This window comes from Microtus ochrogaster, chromosome 8 (genome assembly GCF_000317375.1).
Source record: "Microtus ochrogaster isolate Prairie Vole_2 chromosome 8, MicOch1.0, whole genome shotgun sequence".
Lineage (NCBI taxonomy): Eukaryota > Metazoa > Chordata > Mammalia > Rodentia > Cricetidae > Microtus > Microtus ochrogaster.
The window spans coordinates 53,706,056-53,714,640 of record NC_022015.1 but is presented as its reverse complement, the minus strand read 5'-3'; positions in this window follow the sequence as shown (position 1 = coordinate 53,714,640).

Sequence of the window (8,585 nt, the reverse complement as noted above, 5' to 3'; positions counted from 1 at the left end):
TTACTTCTTATGTGAGACTCTGGGGTGGGATGGAGAGAAATTATTGTAGCACTTATTTTCCTTTCAGTTCTAAAAAATAGCATTTGAAGGTTTCTTTTTCCCTGAACATGGAAAAATTTAGGGCCTGGGAACAATAATAAAAGCAGGTCTGTGTTTTTAAAAGATAACCCCAATAACCTTGGGGTCAGTGTACTAGATGGACTGGATTAGTAAGGGAGGACATAGGTATAGAGATACTAATTTTGGACCTCGCTTTTTCTTCTTTTTTTTTCATTCATTTGCTCATTCATTCATTCATTCAAAACTTCTTTAGGCATGTCTTTGATATGTCCGTACAGTTGTGGACACCATGACATGACATAACAAACAAAGAAAACACTTATTCCAAGATGGAGCTCACTCTTCACTGTGGAGAGACCTTCCACAGTTCGGGAATATTGTCAATAGCTTGTCAATATACAGTACTGATACTGGTAAGTGATGAGGGAAAAGTTAAACAAGTGAGATGGAGCTTGCTGGGTACATTGTAGTAAGATGTAATTGACATGAGATTTACCATAGCAACCACTTTTTAGCGTACAGTGCAGTAGCATGGAGTCTACTCACGTGGTCATGTGACTGTCACCACCAGCCGTCCCGTCACTTTCCCTGGTGGATCTTTTGATAGGGCGTTTGAAAGTCCTGGTAACATAGGTCATGTGAGCGGAAGCCTAAAGGAGGTGAGAGATCGAGCCTTGTACATCATTAGGAAGATGTGGTCAGTCCCCATCCCCCAAACAATCTAGGCGACTGCCATAGCCCAGCCACAAGTTTGGTGTTGCTGAAACCACTTCCAGAGCATGGCTTGGGTATTTAGTTTAGCAAGAGGCCAGTTTGGGTCCAGGCAGAAAGACACAGTTCATTGCTGGATTAGTTAGGCTTCTGTTGCTATGATAAAACCCTGACCAAAAGCAACTTGGAGAGGAAAGGGTTTATTTGGCTTATGTATCAGGACAGAGTCCGTTGAGGGGAGCTAAGGCAGGAACCTGGAGACAGAAACTGAAGCAGAGGCCAATGTGAGACATTGATTACTGCCTTACTCCTCATGGCTTGCTCAGCCTGCTTTCTTGTACAACTCAGGACCACCTGCCTAGGATGGTGTCACCCAAAGCAAGCTGGCCCCTCCCACATCAATTGCCCCTACAGACTCCAGGCCAATCAGATGGAGACAGTTCCTCAGAGGAGATTCCCTCTTCCCAGGTGTGTCTAGGATGCCAAGTTGATACAAACCAACCAGCCCAATTGCTAAGCACAAGACTGATGCTTTAAGCATGCAGAGGATTTTCCTGTTTGTCCTAGGATTAACATCAAAGAACACATGATGATAGAGGGAAATTTGTGAGATGGGGAACCCAGCCGTGCTCCCTTTCTGCCTTTCTCCCATCAGACATGAGCCAAGGCTCTGGGTACAGAGAGCAAGAGGGAAATGGGTGCATCTGTACTTGGTAAATAGAAAGATCAATCAGTCAAAAATGTCATTTCCTGAAGCCTTCAGGTGTTCTGTGAGTTGTATCTGGCACCAAGTTCCCCTTGGGAAAAGAATTAAATCATGATTTCTGACCTGCCTGATATTTGAACGATGACCTTGCTCTGGTAATGTCCTGCAGGAGTCACAGAACCAACTGAACCAACTCCTTGTCTCAAAGCCCCCAAGGAAACTAGGAGAGTTGAAAAGGAAGTTGGGACGGTGTCTGCCTTGGTAGTCACTCTTCTGACTGTCTTTCACTGGAGACTTAGAGAAACTTGAGCCTGTTTGCTCTGGGTGGCTGCTTATTTTCTTACTGATAAGAAAACCAGTAAGAGGAAATGGCCCGGCTTTGCCCACCGGGAGGGACAGCTCCTGTAAATACAGGCAGACCAGTGCACATTCGCGCTGGTGGTATTTCCCTGGGGGTGTAATGACTTTGAACGTGTAATACTGATAGGGTATTAGAGTAAGGGTTGACGCAGTGTAAAATCTTTGGGCCCAGAGACCAGTTGTCCTTCTTATAAAAGTGCTCCATGTGCCATTTTGAGCACATTTTATAACTGCTCACTTCCTGCAGGTCTCATTTTATAGGTCCACAGTCTTTTATAAGTTGTTACTAATTTTTTGAGACAGGGTCTCATATATTCCAGTCTGGTCTTGAACTTACTGTGTACCTGAGGATGACCTTAAACATCTGAACCTCCTGCCTCTACTGAGATTGCAGGAGTCATACCCTGTTTCTGTGGTACTGCGATCAAGCCCTGGGCTTTCCACATGCTTAGTGAGCCCTTAACCAGCCAAACGTCATCCCTCGTCCTTTTTCTGAAATCCTTGAACTGTGAATTGTAGAATTGCTAATTTTCTTTAAAAAAAGAAATAGGGTAATCCATATTGTTACAGAATACCTTCAGGAGAGACTGAACCAGTGCTTTATAATTCAGTGGTTCTCAATCTGTGAATCGTGATCCCATTGGAGGTCAAATGACCCTTTCACAGGGGTCACCTAAGACCATCAAAAACACAGATATTTACATTATGATTCATAACAGTGGCAAAACTGCAGTTAGGAAGTAGCAAGAAAAATAATTTTATAGTTGGGGGGTCACCACAACATGAAGAAGACCATAAAAAACACAGATATTTACATTATGATTTATAACAGTGGCAAAATTGCAGTTACGAAGTAGCAAGAAAAATAATTTTATGGTTGGAAGGTCACCACAACATGAGGAACTATATATTAAAGGGTATTCACACTGATGGACTAAGGATTGTAATGAAGTTACATCAGTTCAGATCAGATTTTGCTGCCACATTCGTTTGTGGCATCAAATTTTTGGTTTCTGGGATAAAACACTAAAATTTCAGAATTATAGTGATGATATCATGCACTTGTGTAAAGCCTTAACTAGGGAAGCAGAGACAGGAAGCTCACTGCAAGTTTAAGGCCACCCTAATCCATGTAGTGAATTCCAGGCCAGTCAGAAACCCTGTCTAAACAAAATCAAACCTGTCTCTAAGAGCTGGGGATGTAACTCCAAGGTAGAGTGGTTACCTTACATTCATTAGGCATGGGTTTGATCCCTGGCATGACAATGTAATAAATAGAAAATAAAAACAACAATCTCAAAGACTCTCCAAAAAGCAACTCTGTGGGCCAGCCCCTTGAGTCGCTGTGATGCAGTGGCTATAGACCGGGTGGACTGGCGACCTGGGTAGACTAGAGGCCGGTCCACTGTATGTCCTGCACCTGAGTAATAACCACCAGGAGCAGGTGAAGGTACAGATACGCTGTTAGCATGCACCTTCTGCCTCCAGCCTCTGCTTCTGGGTCTTGACTCTCTGAAGAGCGGGGTCGCCATTAGGTGAACACATGGATGTAACTGTGCAGGTTGGACCTCCTTAATCTGAATATCTGAAATCCAAACTGCTTCAAGAGACCAAACTTTGTGAGTGCTGATAAGGGAGACCTCGTATTAAAATGCCATGTGGGGCTGGAGAGATGATTCAGCAGTTTAGAGCATGGGTTGCTCTTACAGAGGATCCGGTTTGATTCCCAGCATCCACATGGTGGCTCACAACCATCTGGACCTCCAGTTCCAGAAGATCTGAGCCTCTTTTCTGACTAGACATGCACATGGTTCATATACGTGCAGACAAGACAGTCTTCAAAAATAAAATAGACATGTAAGAAAATAATGAAACCAAATGACTTGGGGATGAGACTTAGACTGGACTAGAACTTGTATAAAATAACTCCCGGGCTATGCATAAAGTGTGTGTGGAAGAAAGCAAATTTATTGTTTACACCTGAGTATTATCCCCAAGATATCTCATGATATGTATGCAACTATTCTAAAATCTGACCAAAAAATGCAAAATCCCAGATATTCCAGTAACAGATTCTCAGCCTATGCTATCCTGCTATTTCCTCTCAGGCCAGGCCTCTCTGGTATCAGCATCCTTCCACATATAACGGACGCACCTGTAGCAGAAGGTCCTTATGTGGGGACCGTCACGTGGGGTACCTTAGGGTGCTCCAGTGGGACTTGCAGGGACACAAGAACTGATCAGTGTGCTTTTTCTAGCTGCCTGTATGTTTCTCCACAGGCAAAGCCCCATGACTCATCCCTAGCTAGGCAGTTACAGTCAACTGATATCTCCCAAGTGAGTTGGAAGGGATCTGGTTACGGAGGATCCTTGAAGGAATTGTTGCTCTGGGAACCATTAGGTGAAGATAATTAACCCAGCTACTTGTTTTGGCAACCCTGGTTTCCCACACAACCTTTTACAGATATGGCGACCTCACAGTTGCTAGACCCATCTGGGACACATTCCTTCTTTTGGGAGACTGGGAGTTGCTTGTGGTAGTAGCTCTAACGAGGAGACAGTGAGGACCATGCCCTCTAAACAGGCCACACACTGAGCAACCTCTGCTCTGTCTCCTGGGATTCAAACTGGCTAGTACCATGCACAGCTACCTGGACAGTAAGCTTGGGAAGATGACATGGAAACCAGGTGAGTTTGCTTTTTCTCACTGAGGGCTTTACACACTGAAGGAGCAAAAGGATGTAAACAGGAACGATGTATCATACCATATCAAGTCAAGAGATTGATATTTAATTCTGACTTATTCATCTAGGAAATTACACTACTCATGGAACCCATGCTGTGTGCTGTTTTGCCAGACATTAGCTCTGTCTGTAAAGAGTTTAGGCTTGGACCACATGTGTGGGGTATGTCTGTGGGTGTGTGCCTATGTAACAAAGGGGACATCTGGAGCACAAGACAAAGGACAAACCAGCAAAGAGAATCAGAAGGATGGAGTGGGGTGTGAGTCAACACACATGGTGGGATCAGGGAAAGCCATAAACCGAGAGGAGTTAGACATGGGCCTTCATGGCTGCCCAAGGTTTTTATTGGTAGATTAGGGGACAGGAGGGCACCTTGGGAAGAGCATCCTTCTAAAAAACAAAACAAAACCCAAACAAACAAAAAAACAAACCGAGAGTCCAGGCTGGAAGAAATACAGTGTCAAGATAAGCAGTAGAAAGAAAACACACAGAGCTGTTTTGTACCCCGAGTGTCAGGCTAGAAGGCTCTCCTTTCACGGCGGCAAAAAAGAAGCCTAACCTGGAGATCTCTGTCAAAGGAATTCAAGCTGAGCGTGCTATCACCGTGGGAAGGAGCGCGGTGTGGAAGCCTGAATCCCACAGGATATACTAGGGGAGCAAGGAGAGTGAGAGCTGCCAAAGGGAGGGAGGCCTTGTACTTAGCTGCTGAGTAGGGTCACAAGGGGGTCAGCAGGATGCCTCAGCCTGTAAGGATCAGGACATCCTTACAGTGTTCAGTGGGAAGGGTGTGTGATGGCTTGTGAAAATCAAAGCCCAGAAGGAAGTCTGGCTCAGCCTCAGCCTTGCCTGGGGGTTCTGAACCTTTCCCTGAAGCTCCCTCTCAGGGGCAGAGCAGGTCAGATGGTTGTAGATGACCATGTGCCAGCTAACACAGGAAAGAATGTCTCTGGTGGCTTCTTCTCTGTTTACAGTTTATCCTGTATTGTTTTTAACTCCGCACCCTCACCCTGAGACAGGGTTTCTCTGTAGTTTTAGAGCCTGCCCTGGAACTAGCTCTATAGACCAGGCTGGTTTCGAACTCACAGAGATCTGCCTGTCTCTGCCTCTCGAATGTTGGGATTAAAGGACTGTGCCATCATGACCTGACTGCTTTTAACTTTTTAAATTGTGAGATAGGACGCAAGGAAAAAATATAAAACAAAAAAAAATATTTTTGCGGAGTTGGGATGGGAATTGAGTCCTTACTCGTGTTAGGCAAGGACTCTACCTTCACTGCCAGCACCCACAGGGTCTCACTATGCAGCTGCCCTGGAGCTCACTATGTAGGTCAGGTTGACCTCAAAATCATAGAGATCTGCCTGCCCCCACCTCTCAAGTGCTGAGATTAAAGACAGACCCCACCATTAAACAAACACCACACATCTATGGCTTACACATAGATTTAATTAAGGCTCAGCCCTCAGAAAGGGCATCCAATCCCTGGAACAAGGGCAATTATGAGTGGTCAGGTAGGTGCTGGGAATTGAGTGGGGTCCTTTGCAAGAGCAGCCAGTGCTCTTACCCACTGAGTCATCTCTCCAGCCTCAAGACTCAATTTTTGTAAAGCCTCCTCCCAAGTATAGGGACAGGACAATTGCAGCGTTCCTCAGCACCTCTTGTGTATTTGATCCTTTCTCAAGAAGGAGAATTTTCCAGACACCATCTGGATCATCTTTCCAGTTTAGCTGGGAACCAGTTCTACCCTAAGGAAGGCCACTCTCTGAAGTGTTTGAGTCAATTCTTAGTCACAGGGATAGGGAGAAAGGATGGGAGAAACTCAGAGCTGTTTAAAAAGTGACGTGGAGGGCGGGCATAGTGGTGCACACCTCTAATCCCAGCAGAGGCAGGTGGACCTTTGTGAGTTAGAGGTCAGCCTGGTCTACAGAGTGAATTCCAGGACAGTCAAGGCTAACCTGGGGAAAGGGTTGTGAGACATGATGTGGAGGAGGAGGATGAGCACCGCTCAGCCATAGGAGAGGTCAGGAGATGGCTACCAAACCTAGATTACTGAGTAAAGTCAATGCTGGTCGTAGCTGATGACTGGTGGTTTTTAGAGAGGGAAGGAACAGTTTCAGAAACTCTTAGGTAACTTGTAAGGTTTTTCTGGGTAGCCCTGGCTGTCCTGGAATTCACTCTGTACACCAGGCTGACTTTAAACTCGAGAGATCCTCCTGCCTCTGTCTCCCAAGTGCTGGGGTTAAAAGTGTGCACCACCACCACCTGACAGGAAAACAAAAAGAATGAAAAGAAAATGAATGGTGCTGTGGCTTGAACCCAGAACCTCCTTCATGTAAAGCACCCATGTACCCCAGCTACAGGCCAGTCCTGGAGATACTTTTTCTAAATGGCTGGGGCAGTTTTGGCTATAGCTTGGTGGTTCAATTCCTAATACCAAAAACAAACAATCAAACAATACAAAATAGGATGGAACAGTTTACAAAGGCAATAGCAAGATACCTGTTTTCATACACTTTGGTTTGCCTTGGATTTTCATATTTTTAAATTGTTGTTATTGAATTGTAGTGACATTTTGTTTGTGTTTTAACAAATAAAGCTTGCCTGAAGATCAGAGTGGAAAGTTAAGCCCCTAGAGGCCAAGCAGTGGTAGCTCACATCTTTAATCTCAGTACTTGAGAGTCCAGCACTAGGGAGATAGAGACAGGAAAAGACATGGCTGGGCAGAGAGAGGAATATACGGCGGGAGGAGACAGGAACTTAGATGAAGTCAGAGGTTTGGTTGAGACAGCTGCAGTCTGGAGATTCAGTCTGAAGCAGGCAGTTAGAGGACACAGACTGAGGACAGGATCGTCCTTTTGGTCTGAGGATTCTGTAGAGGTAAAAATCTCTCTAGTGGCTGGCTGCACTGCTTCTCTGATCTCTCAGCTTTTACCCCCTAATATCTGATTCCATGTTTTTATTAAGAACAATTAGAGGGGCTGGAGAGATGGCTCAGAGGTTAAGAGAACTGACTGCTGTTCCGGAGGTCCTGAGTTCAATTCCCAGCAACCACATGATGGCTCACACCCATCTATAATGAGAGCTCCAGAACACTATATACATAACAAATAAATTTTAAAAAACTTAAAAAAAAAGAACAATTAGAATTCATGCTACACTGAATAGCTTTTTTCTCCTTGTTTGTTGGTTTGTTGTTTGGCATAGTATCTCACGGTCACCCACACTGGTCTTGAACGTGAATCCTCCTACCTCAGTCTCCTTAGTGGTTGGGATTACAGGTACTACAGGTTGTGCCGCTGAACCTGCTTGCTGTTAAACACGAGAACTTGGTCAGCAGTTAGCATGCTTCTTTAACCTCAGTTTCATGTTGCAGGAATAGTGTACCAATTAAATGCTCATTAAATAGCAGCCATTATTTTGGCCCCACTATTACTCAAACATAATAAGAATGGGTGCAATTCAGTTGTATCTCTGCCCCTAATTTCATTGTTGGACTACAGTAAAGATTGCCAGTTGTAATTACTATCAAGCTTTGAGCATGACGATGAATGAGCGGCTTTTAAATTAGATCTTACCAGAAATAATGTCTTCCTTTTCTGCAAAGGCACCCAATAACTATACTCAGCGTTGTGTGACAAGATTTTTCCCGGGAGACATAGCTCATAGGTCTATTTACCCCAGAGAGAAGCCTGCGACAGACCAAAGTACAGACACCACCAAAGTCAAACTTGGTGAACTAGTAAGTTTTGGGTGAGGGGTCACTTATAGGATCAGAAACAATTCAAAGGCCCACCCCAGCTCACAAAAGCTGGGAAACCTGGGGCACACTTCACAGCCTGCAGGCAGCCCCACAGATTGGAGAACATCATTTCCAAGCAACTTAGTAGATCTAACCCTCTTTCAGGTATTTCCCTAGGTCCTGCTTCCTCCAGGTAGCTGGTCTGGTCTGAGTCTTTTTTGTGTCTCAGAGTCTTCTTTGCAGCTTTATTGCTTACAGAGAGAGAGAG